Source organism: Eurytemora carolleeae, unplaced genomic scaffold (genome assembly GCF_000591075.1).
Source record: "Eurytemora carolleeae unplaced genomic scaffold, Eaff_2.0 scaffold2138, whole genome shotgun sequence".
In the NCBI taxonomy this organism is placed as follows: Eukaryota; Metazoa; Arthropoda; class Copepoda; order Calanoida; family Temoridae; genus Eurytemora; species Eurytemora carolleeae.
Window position 1 is genome coordinate 1 of NW_019398046.1, and position 13,063 is coordinate 13,063.

The window sequence follows — 13,063 nt, forward strand, 5'->3', positions numbered from 1 at the left end:
AACTGACAAAGAAAAGGATAACTGACAAAGAAAAGGATAACTGACAAAGATTCTTGGATACTCCGACCAATGAGAGTGATGAAAAGTAAGTAAACAAATACAGATAAATTAAAATTAGGGAGAGACCGGGGAAGGTATAATGAGGGAGAGGGAAGGGGAAGGTAGTGAATTGAAGATAGGAAGGGTTGAGAAGGGAAGACAAGGGGAAGGTAGAAATGGGAAAGTTTTAGAAGGAAAATGTAAAGAAAAGAAGATAAGAAAGGAAACAGATGTGATCGCAAGTTAAGGGAAGCTTTTAGCAGAAATAAACAACTTTCTCCAAAAAAAATTCATATGTTTTTTTACAAAAGTCATAATTTTCCCCAACCAAGTATGATCATAAGTAAAAGAAATAAAAATGACTTGGATTTCAACATTGTATAGCTCTATGGAGAGCCTTGGACAAAACAAAACTGATTGCATGAATTTTTGCACAAAATTTTGTACAGACGCATAAAAAGTAAATTTTTACATATCTATTTTATATATTACAAACTTGTATAAAAATAAAACAAAAAAATGTACAATCACGCTAACCTGTGTCTGATCTGCTCCATTTCTGAATCCAGTTTTTGACCCAGGAATAGAAATCTGTGTCATCAGATTCTTGAATATCATCCAGGTATTCATCAGAAGAGAGACAGCCCTTTAAATAGCCTAAACAAACAGATAACATAAATTCATATTTAATAAATTTGAACCAGGTTCAGCTAGTAGTTCCAAGCTCAATTGTGCAAAAGTGTCATTTTAACAACAAAAAATATACCCTGGCAAAACTATTCCTCTAGCATATTAATAAAAATCAACTGTCAAGAAAATTATAAAATTGAATGAATCCCAATACCTTGAACTTGATCCTGAAGTATGTTACAAAGATCTTCAAACAGGAAAGTATTCTCATACTTCTTGATTCCCTTGAGTACATGAATCCAGTTCTCCTGGTTGATCTTGAAGCTAGAGACAACTTCCTTAATCAGGTTCCTGGCTCCACGCAGCTCATACTTGTCTCCCAGATAATACAGATCAAAGAGATCATCTATAGTGGATATATCTGAACATAAATATCAATAAGATCATTAATAGAGGATACATCTGAACATAAAGATCAATAAGATCATTAATAGAGGATACATCTGAACATAAAGATCAAACTGATCATCAATAGAGGATACATCTGAACATAAAGATCAATAAGATCATTAACAAAGGATATATCTGAACATAAAGATCAATAAGATCATCAAAAGAGGATACATCTGAACATAAAGATCAATAAGATCATCAATAGAGGATACATCTGATCATAAATATCAATAAGATCATTAATAGAGGATATATCTGAACATAAAGATCAATAAGATCATCAATAGAGGATATATCTGAACATAAAGATCAATAAGATCATCAATAGAGGATATACCTGAACATAAATATCAATAAGATCATTAATAGAGGATACATCTGAACATAAAGATCAATAAGAACATTAATAAAGGATATATCTGACATAAAGATCAATAAGATTATTAATAGAGGATACATCTGAAGATAAAGATCAATAAGATCATTAATAGAGGATATATCTGAACATAAAGATCAATAAGATCATCAATAGAGGATATATCTGAACATAAATATCAATAAGATCATTAATAGAGGATATATCTGAATATAAAGATCAATAAGATCATGAATAGAGAATACATCTGAACATAAAGATCAATAAGATCATTAATAAAGGATACATCTGAACATAAAGATCAATAAGATTATTAATAGAGGATACATCTGAACATAAAGATCAATAAGATTATTAATAGAGGATATATCTGAGCATAAAGATCAATAAGATCATTAATAGAGGATACATCTGAACATAAAGATCAATAAGATTATTAATAGAGGATATATCTGAACATAAAGATCATTAAGATCATTAATAGAGGATATATATGAACATAAAGACCAATAAGATCATTAATAGAGGATCAAACTGATCATCAACATAGGATACATTTAAAAAATATAATCAAAAAGATCATCAATAGTGGATACATCAGAACATAAAGATCAATAAGATCATTAATAGAGGATATATCTGAACATAAATATCAAAAAGATTATCAATGGAGGATACATCTGAACATAAAGATCAATAAGATCATTAATAGAGGATACATCTGAGCATAAAGATCAATAAGATCATTAATAGAGAATATATCTGAACATAAAGATCAATAAGATCATTAATAGAGGATATATCTGAACATAAAGATCATTAAGATCATTAATAGAGGATACATCTGAACATAAATATCAAAGATCATTAATAGAGGATATATCTGAGCATAAAGATCAATAAGATCATTAATAGAGAATATATCTGAACATAAAGATCAATAAGATCATTAATAGAGGATATATCTGAACATAAAGATCATTAAGATCATCAATAGAGGATACATCTGAACATAAATATCAATAAGATTATCAATAGAGGGTACATCTGAACATAAAGATCAATAAGATTATCAATAGAGGATACATCAGAACATAAATATCAAAAAAAAATCAATGGAGGATACATCTGAATGTAAAGATCTAGATATAGCGTCAATGGTTCAACTGACCTATAATAACTGACTCATCTCCAGTGTATAAGAACTGGATGAGGGTCTGGAAACTAATGAAGGATGGTTCAACTGACCTGTAATAACTGACACATCTCCAGTGTATAAGAACTGGATGAGGGTCTGGAAACTAATGANAAAGATCAATAAGTACATGTCTATCTATCTATCAATATATCTTTCTATCATAATAACCAGCTACTACTGTTTTAACCTGATATATATTTTAAATATTTCAAATTTTCTCTTAAAACCGCTGTTTTTAAGACTGACTTCTATATTCCTATAACCAAGGTTATAATGCAAGGAAAGTTATTTCAGAGGTGCACGCATCTTTGTACTACAGTGTACTGTCTCTGGGCGGTAATGTAAACACAAGACGGATGTCGAAGACTGACATGGGATCCGTCTTTCAAATAAAAAATCAATAAAATAATCTGGTCATAGGAAACTATTTTGTGAAATATCAAAATTATCAAAATTTGATGCTTCTAACCTCCCCGGATACTAGGCTAGCACTGATGCATATATTCTTGTTTACAAATTCCACCCAGAGAAAACTGGTTTCAATATGTAAGCAACTGCAATTAAGTTTCCTTGCATTATAGCCTTGCATATAACTATTTTTTAGACAAACAGAGAAGGTCAAGTTTGTGCGATATTACAACTTTGTAACCTCTAGTTCCTCTAGTTATAAGTTTAGGGTTACCCAAGATTTACAAAACAAAAGTTCGACTTCAGTAAATTTAATTTCAGCAAATAATCAATTTTATTTTTAAGTCGTAATAAAGTTAAAAACACTAGACTTAAAAGATTTATTTTATTGTAATAATACATGAAAAATTAATTGATTAAATAGGGTACAGTACAGTGAAAATATTCATTTGAACATTTGTTCATTTCTGATAATTTAATTTAATTCATTTCTGATAATTTAATTTAACTGTTGATGGCTGGTCTCTATTTTACTTGAATTTAATGTTTTTTTATAAAAAATATGGTTCTCACTTTTTCTGGAAATAAACATTTGAAATAAACATAAGCTCAGTAATAAGATTAACATAAAAATAGCTTCATTTACTTAACAATCTATTTCTTATTTCTTCTAATTTTAGAAACACTATCTCATATGTTTGAGATGGGTTGGTGGTAGACAAAGATGATTATGCTTTATACATTGTAAATATAATATTTGTTAAAGGCCATATGTAATGTATTTTTATTGTGAAGTTATTGTGTACAGCATCCTCAGGTGATATCCCCATAGGAGCACATCTCAGTGTTCCAGATCTGAGTATGTTTCTATCATCCACATTTTTCCAACTGTAATAGAACACATCCAATTGTTTCCTCTTCACTGTGGTGCGCGATGTAGAACATATCCTTTCCATTGACATACTTTATACTGATTATAAACCAGTCTCTGGATTCTTCCAGCTTATAAACTACATTATAACAATTATTAGTAAATATCACCTCTGTATTCAGCTTCAGATGACACTCTTTATAATTCATAGCATCACAACTTTTGATATGCTCAAACATGTTTTCTAAGGGAATATTACTCTTACAACAACCAGGACAAACTGGAATAACAACTTCAAAATCTGCTTTGCCTTTAATTTCCTTCATTATTCTCAATTTCTGTTCTGTGTTCTTAATAAATTCTTCATGCTGGGATTCCAAATTCTGAATCTTTCTATCCTTTGTCTGTAGATCATGTTGCAGATCATTCTGATTTAATTCCAGTTCTTCAATCCTCTTATCTTTCTGTTGTGTGGTCTGGATTAGTTCTTCATGCTTTAATTCCAATTCTTCAATCCTCTTATCTTTCTGTTGTGTNAAAAATTTACCGCACAAATTTTTTGTGGAATGGCACACCGTTTGCACTTGCTTCCGTAAAATTAATTTTTGTCAAAAAAATCAAATTTCCGCGCAAAATTTGCTGAATACCCATGCAAAGTTGAGTATTTTTGCACAAAAATTTGCTTCCGCTGAAAACATTGGTCCCGCAGTCTAATTTCCAATAAAAAAATTGGCTTTAACACCACCAAAAAAATGTTTATAAAAAAATCACAAAATGGTACAATAGTTTTTTATGATGCAAAAACAATTTCTTTCAAAAAGTTTATTTTAATTGAGAGAAAGGATTCTTCATTTGTTCATTTAAATTACTCAAATTCCTAAATTAGGGTAGTTCTTTTTTTCTACTATTTTACAATTGTATCATGTTTGAATTAACTATTTAAAACACTGTTAAATGGTGTACAGTGTTTTTAAGTTTTTAGTCAGAAATTTTCTCTTTAAAGAGAAGGTTCAAGCCTTTTTAGATTTTATTTTGTCTCTTACTAAAGCTCGGGACAAAATATAATCTAAAAAGGGCGAGAACCCTCGAGATATAGACAAAATTTAAGTCCAAAAACTTTATAGCACGTCGTGCCAAAATAATAGTTTTACAGGTAATTTTTTGAAACGTTTCTGTACTTGTCTTATTTCAATGGCTATTTCTAAAGATCAAATAAGCTTTGAAACAAAGCAAAAGTAAAAAAATAAAGTTGACACACATGCTATGTACAGCTAATTTTACTTATTATAGCACGTTTATTATGAAATTCACGATGAAGTGAGTAAGAATGATAAAGTACACAATAGTTTCATAAAAAAACTAGACTATATCACCAATTCACTTAAGCTTAAAAGTGATTGTGAACTACTACAATAATTGTGCTATTACAGTTTGCTAATGCGCATTGTTTTCACAAATAAAATTGAAAAAATTTCAAGTTCTGATTGTAAAGCAAAATCTTCAGCTCTCCTTGGCAATGTGGAGAAAGTTTTCTGTTACCGTAAAAATTCTATAACTTTAAGTTATGATTGTAAAGCTTAATCTTCCACTCTCGGTGCGGAGAATTTAAATATAGAAAGACACAAGGGAAAAAAAGATATCCTGATTATTTTCATGTTGAAAATTATTGTGTGCCTTTGAGTGGCACATGAGTATTCACAAATGAAATTGAAAAACATCTTAAGTTTTGATTGAAAAGTAAATCTTTAGAGAAAAAGACTAGAGAGGGGGGGGGCCTTTTTATGGTCAAGAGTAACCCTGGCGAAAATGGGGGCTGGGGTGGGGTGGANATACTGTCCAAACAGGACATGATTTTTTGAACAAAATTATATATATACTGTCCAAACAGGACATGATTTTTTGAACAAAATTATATATATACTGTCCAAACAGGACATGATTTTTTGAACAAAATTATATATATACTGTCCAAACAGGACATGATTTTTTGAACAAAATTATATATATACTGTCCAAACAGGACATGATTTTTTGAACAAAATTATATATATACTGTCCAAACAGGACATGATTTTTTGAACAAAATTATATATATACTGTCCAAACAGGACATGATTTTTTGAACAAAATTATATATATACTGTCCAAACAGGACATGATTTTTTGAACAAAATTATATATATACTGTCCAAACAGGACATGATTTTTTGAACAAAATTATATATATACTGTCCAAACAGGACATGATTTTTTGAACAAAATTATATATATACTGTCCAAACAGGACATGATTTTTTGAACAAAATTATATATATACTGTCCAAACAGGACATGATTTTTTGAACAAAATTATATATATACTGTCCAAACAGGACATGATTTTTTGAACAAAATTATATATATACTGTCCAAACAGGACATGATTTTTTGAACAAAATTATATATATACTGTCCAAACAGGACATGATTTTTTGAACAAAATTATATATATACTGTCCAAACAGGACATGATTTTTTGAACAAAATTATATATATACTGTCCAAACAGGACATGATTTTTTGAACAAAATTATATATATACTGTCCAAACAGGACATGATTTTTTGAACAAAATTATATATATACTGTCCAAACAGGACATGATTTTTTGAACAAAATTATATATATACTGTCCAAACAGGACATGATTTTTTGAACAAAATTATATATATACTGTCCAAACAGGACATGATTTTTTGAACAAAATTATATATATACTGTCCAAACAGGACATGATTTTTTGAACAAAATTATATATATACTGTCCAAACAGGACATGATTTTTTGAACAAAATTATATATATACTGTCCAAACAGGACATGATTTTTTGAACAAAATTATATATATACTGTCCAAACAGGACATGATTTTTTGAACAAAATTATATATATACTGTCCAAACAGGACATGATTTTTTGAACAAAATTATATATATACTGTCCAAACAGGACATGATTTTTTGAACAAAATTATATATATACTGTCCAAACAGGACATGATTTTTTGAACAAAATTATATATATACTGTCCAAACAGGACATGATTTTTTGAACAAAATTATATATATACTGTCCAAACAGGACATGATTTTTTGAACAAAATTATATATATACTGTCCAAACAGGACATGATTTTTTGAACAAAATTATATATATACTGTCCAAACAGGACATGATTTTTTGAACAAAATTATATATATACTGTCCAAACAGGACATGATTTTTTGAACAAAATTATATATATACTGTCCAAACAGGACATGATTTTTTGAACAAAATTATATATATACTGTCCAAACAGGACATGATTTTTTGAACAAAATTATATATATACTGTCCAAACAGGACATGATTTTTTGAACAAAATTATATATATACTGTCCAAACAGGACATGATTTTTTGAACAAAATTATATATATACTGTCCAAACAGGACATGATTTTTTGAACAAAATTATATATATACTGTCCAAACAGGACATGATTTTTTGAACAAAATTATATATATACTGTCCAAACAGGACATGATTTTTTGAACAAAATTATATATATACTGTCCAAACAGGACATGATTTTTTGAACAAAATTATATATATACTGTCCAAACAGGACATGATTTTTTGAACAAAATTATATATATACTGTCCAAACAGGACATGATTTTTTGAACAAAATTATATATATACTGTCCAAACAGGACATGATTTTTTGAACAAAATTATATATATACTGTCCAAACAGGACATGATTTTTTGAACAAAATTATATATATACTGTCCAAACAGGACATGATTTTTTGAACAAAATTATATATATACTGTCCAAACAGGACATGATTTGTTAAACAAAATTATATATATACTGTCCAAACAGGACCTGATTTGTTGAACAAAATTATATATAAACTGTCCAAACAGGACATGATTTTTTGCAACAAACTCCAATCTTCTAATCTCTATATCTTTGCAACCCGATGGCATACACCTTTTTCAAACTTAGACTATTTGATCTGAAAGAATTCATAGTTTGAAATATTAAAGGTCTGCGACTTCGGGTTGAAAAGATAGAAAGATAGAGAAATTAAAAAAATCAGTTACTTTGTTCCAAAGCCTATATTTAAAATTCGGTGATGGTGATGGACCAAACCTCTGTAGTATAAAAAAGTAGATGTTAGTTCCACATTTATTGAAAAAATATTTCGGTCTGGGTTGACCCTCGTCAATTCTAACGATATAATAACCATCAAAAAAGATTATTCAAAATAAAATTTTAGGCTGTCAAATGGACAACAGGGAAACGAACTCAGATTATGAGATGAAAAAAAAGATAGTTTGCAAATATTCACTTTAAAAAAATGTTTTAAGACATAGGACCAGTCTAAACATATTCTGATATTTTTGAAACCAATCTTAAAATGTCAATGCTGACTAACTACCCTTAGGAGAAAGCTTCTTACAAAGTTATATCATTAGAACAAATAGGACCGAGTTAAATGAATTTGAGCTAGGTCAGTAAACTAACTATACGTTGATTCAAATAAAACTATAGATCAGGATATGAACAAATCTTGAATCACCGATTCAAGATTCCTGGTTGAACCAGACAAAGAGTTAGATAGATAGATAGATATAGAATAAATAGATAGATAGATACATTGACAAAGAGTTAGATAGATAGATAGATATAGAATAAATAGGTAATAGATAGATAGATAGATAGATAGATAGATAGATAGAAAGATAGATAGATAGATAGATAGATAGATTGATAGGTAGATAGATAGATAGGATATATAGATAGATAGATAGATAGAAATAGCACCCTAAAATAAGCTTTCGGTGTGTACTGCAATGATTTGCAGGTCTCAGACCGAAGAAAAAGTAGGGTTAAGTGGAGAGTAAGATAAATAGCTGTAAAGAGAAACAGATAGATGAAAGTATAGATGAAAGGATTGATGAAAGGATAGATAGATGGAAAGAAATTTGCTTTGGAGGAGAGTAGGTTTTTTAAATTACGATGTTGCTTCATTTTCCGTTCAGATTTCCAGCTTCTAAACTATTAATTATCTATCTATCCACCAATATATGCAATATGCATCTATCTGTCCATTTATCTATCTATCTATCTATCTATCTATCTATCTGTATATCGATTTTTTTATCTATCATCACTTATATCTATCTAGATCTATCTATCTATCTATCTATCAATCGATCGTTTTATCTATCATCACTTATATCTATCTAACTATCTATCTATTTATCTATCTAGCTGTCTATCTATCTCTCTGTCTGTCTATCTATTTATCTATCTATCTCTATACAATCTATCTATCAATCTATTTATCTACCTATCTATTTATATATCTATCTATCTAACTATCTTTCTATATATTTCTATCTATCTATCTGTCTATCTATCTATCTATCTATCTGTCTATCTTTATATCTTTCTATTATCTATCTATCTATCATTATGTAAATTAATTCATTCGTTAAAAGTTTTTAAAACCATTAAATGTGAATTTTCCGAACCATTGTTTAATTAGCTTACTAATTACCCTGTAATGATGTAATTAAGGTGTAATTAATGACTTAGATGTCAATTATTTGAAACAATTAGACTTTTTAACAATTTGCAGAGGGATGTATAGACAACCATTGATAGATAGATAGATAGATAGATAGATAGATAGATAGATAGATAGATAAATAGATAGATAGATAGATAGATAGATAGATAAATAGATAGATAAGTAGATAGATAGATAGATAAATAGATATACAGATAGAAGTTCTAAGTTTATAATATAAACCACTTTTGTCCAAAGCACTGTTATTATTATAAACAAACCTTGCTATTATTGAAATTAACAGGGATCTAGGCAGAAATTCAAATAAGGCATCACACACGGGCAGCCGTAGTACATTTGAATATCCGAGCCGGGTCAACCTTTCAAGTCCCATTTTCTACTGTATCCCACGGACATTTGGTAAATAAAACAGACACTCAATAGGACTAGCCGGTGCAACAAGGTTGACGTGGTCAGACTTTAGATTGAATTTACTTTTACTGAAGGGTCAGAAGTGCGTGCACAGTTCAAGACTTGGGCCACTATAAAGTGTTGCAACGCCTTAACCTACGGTTATGCAATACTTCCTCAGTTTACCTTTTAGTAGCTCTAGACATGTACATTTTAGAACTGCAACAAGACAGGGGCCTACAGTGTTTTATTATATTTGTGTAAATGTATATAATATAAGAATGCGTATAAAGTTAATCCCAAATCCGGTTTTAATCTGCAGATCAGATCTATCCATCAATTTCTTTCAGATCTGATTTATTTTAGATTCTCAGTTTTGATCTGTTTCCTGGTTTTTTAAAAAAAATTTGCAAAAAGTAATTATTTATTTATTTAAAAATAATCATATCCTAACTAATCCTTTTTAACTGCTCAAAGATACTAATCCAGAGCTGGGAACTTTTGGATGGTGGATATCGGGATTAATTCTTGATCCATTCTTTTTTTTAATCGCCAGATTAAATAATGCTTGTTCTCCTCTTGTTATTAATATCCAGATTAATTAACCGATCGGGATTAAGGATATCCCATTCTAAAGTTTTCAGCTTAGCACGAATACTTTTAGATAATGTTTGCCATTTTTTCGACACTTTTCGCAGATCATAGCAATGACGAATAAGAAAATAAGTATATTTTAATTTGTAAAATATAGTTTACAGACCGTTTTACTTATAAAAAACGTAAAGTACAATATACACAAGGTTTTGGTTATTTTGGGCCTCGGTCTGATGATAATTTTATGCCACTGCGAAGTTCAAATTTAATTGGCATTATTGTTAGGACTTGGTGACTCCGTTGCTCCTCTAATTCTGATATTACACAAAGGTTTAAGAAAGTCGGTAAAATATTATGAATTTAATATTCTTTTAAATAACTTTTTAATAAAAGTAGATAATCTAAAAAAAATCAAAGATTTCAATCATTTTTCTTTACGTGAATAAAAGATAGTTTAAAAGATTTTGTTTTTAATTTTAATTTAAGTCGAGAGAAGCATACTCGACAGACCAATATTCTGGAACTTATTTTATTAAAATAATATCTCGTTGTTTTGAATAATCATCAAGAAATGAAATATATACTATCTATCTATATAATAAAACAAGACGTTTAAATATATCTTGCGTAAAGTCTGCCAAACGGCTGGACCGATTGGGCTGAAATTTTGTGTGGACACTCATGGGTGGCCGGGGAGTGTTATAGGCTAAACAAATTAGAAATATTTGTTTTCAAAATTTTTTCATTTTATTTGTCCACGGGCAACGCGAGGCCCTTCAACTAGTATATAATAAAACATTTGTACAATATATGTTTCCTATATCCGGCCAAACGGCTGGACCGAATGAACTAAAATTTGTTATGGGTAGCCTGGGGGTGACATAGGCTAAACAAATTCTATTTTTAACAATCTTTTTTTTCAATTTTTAAAATTTTTTTTTTTTTTCGGGTTACGCCGCGCCCTTCCGCTAGTATTTTTTTTTCTTAAATAATTCCAAAAATGGGGGGTATTATAAGTATTTTGAAATAAGTAAATAATCCCTTAGATTCAATAGAAAAATCTTTTTTCCAGATTTTTTAAAGTAGATCCTCTGAAAGATAATTAAAAAAATATTTATTTTTGATATTGGAGATATTTTAAAACACGAATTCGTTGTTATTGAATAATTATAAATAAGCTAAATACTATTTTTATATTTTTGTAAAATAATTCTAAGTAAACATGAGATTATCTTCATCAATCTGATAGCGTCATAAAACAAATATAAATATTTAAGTGTTTAACCGAGTTGGGTGACAAATACTTGAAAAAGATTAATCAACAAATCTACGAATTATAATGACTTTACACTGTACAGTTAATCCCTAAAATCCACGAATTAAGATTGGTTCGTATGACATGAACATATAAACAGGTTATTATCTTAAGACTAGATAGATAGATAGATAGATAGATAGATAGATAGATAGATAGATAGATAGATAGATAGATAGATAGATAGATAGATAGATAGGTAGATAGATAGATGAAAATATAGATAGATAGATAGATATAGATATGACCTTGAGCAGACCACAAAGGTTTGACCAGTGACATATAGGAAGCATGTTCTCATACAAACACTCACTCACATCCTGTCTTATACACATACACACACACACCTTCACTCACACACACTTCATACACAAAAACACAAATGTGTCTAAACACAAAATGGTACAACATTTGACACAAATATGTTTTAAACAAACTGGTGTAAAGTTTTTTTTTTGGCCAAAAGTTAACGAAACGGATATCATTAATTAATAATTAATAATTAAATAAAAAATTAATAAAACTATTTATTTTAGCTATTTTTCTCAGCGAAAGTTTTAAAATCTTCAGGGGAGTGTTCGCGAAAATAAAAGAGGGCCAAGGCTTACGCACACACCTCTTTAGTAAAAGTAAATTTAATCTAAAGTCTGTCCGCGTCAACCTTGTTGCATCGGCTAGTCCTATTGAGTGTCTGCTTTATTTACCCAATGTCCGGGCGATACAGTACAAACTGGGACCGGAAAGGTTGACCCGGCTCGAAAATTCAAATGTACTACGACTGCCCGTGTGCGTCGATAAATATTCGATGGTGATTGCTACTAATCTTACTTCTATCTGTTGCGTCTATAAGAAGAAAATTGTTAAAAACGACTCATACTCACAGAAATTCAGAAACTTGCAATATTTGTCTCGGATTTCTGAATTTCCGAATATGTATGGACGCTACGTTCTTCGGTATGAGTCGATTTAACAATTTTCTACTTACAGACGCAACAGATAGAAGTAAGCCTATACCCCCTTTCATTTTTCACGAACGCTTCCTTTAATGACCAATATTATAATTTTTAATTGTGTAAACAAGTTAAATCTTCAAAAATGGCCTTTAACCCTATCCCTGCTGGGGTACTTGAAAACCAGGATATGCTGGGGGGGGGGGG

The 13,063-nt window shown here is 29.5% G+C and overlaps 1 long non-coding RNA gene across 1 annotated transcript; it reads right to left on the reverse strand.

Annotated features, from left to right (window-relative positions):
• Positions 1-572: 572 nt before the first annotated feature.
• LOC111716694 (uncharacterized) lies at positions 573-2,794 on the reverse strand. The gene is made up of 3 exons (XR_002768570.1): positions 2,670-2,794; positions 884-1,090; positions 573-696 (listed from the first exon to the last, which is right to left on the reverse strand). It is a non-coding gene; the product is annotated as an uncharacterized LOC111716694 (long non-coding RNA).
• Between the last annotated feature and the right edge of the window lie 10,269 nt (positions 2,795-13,063).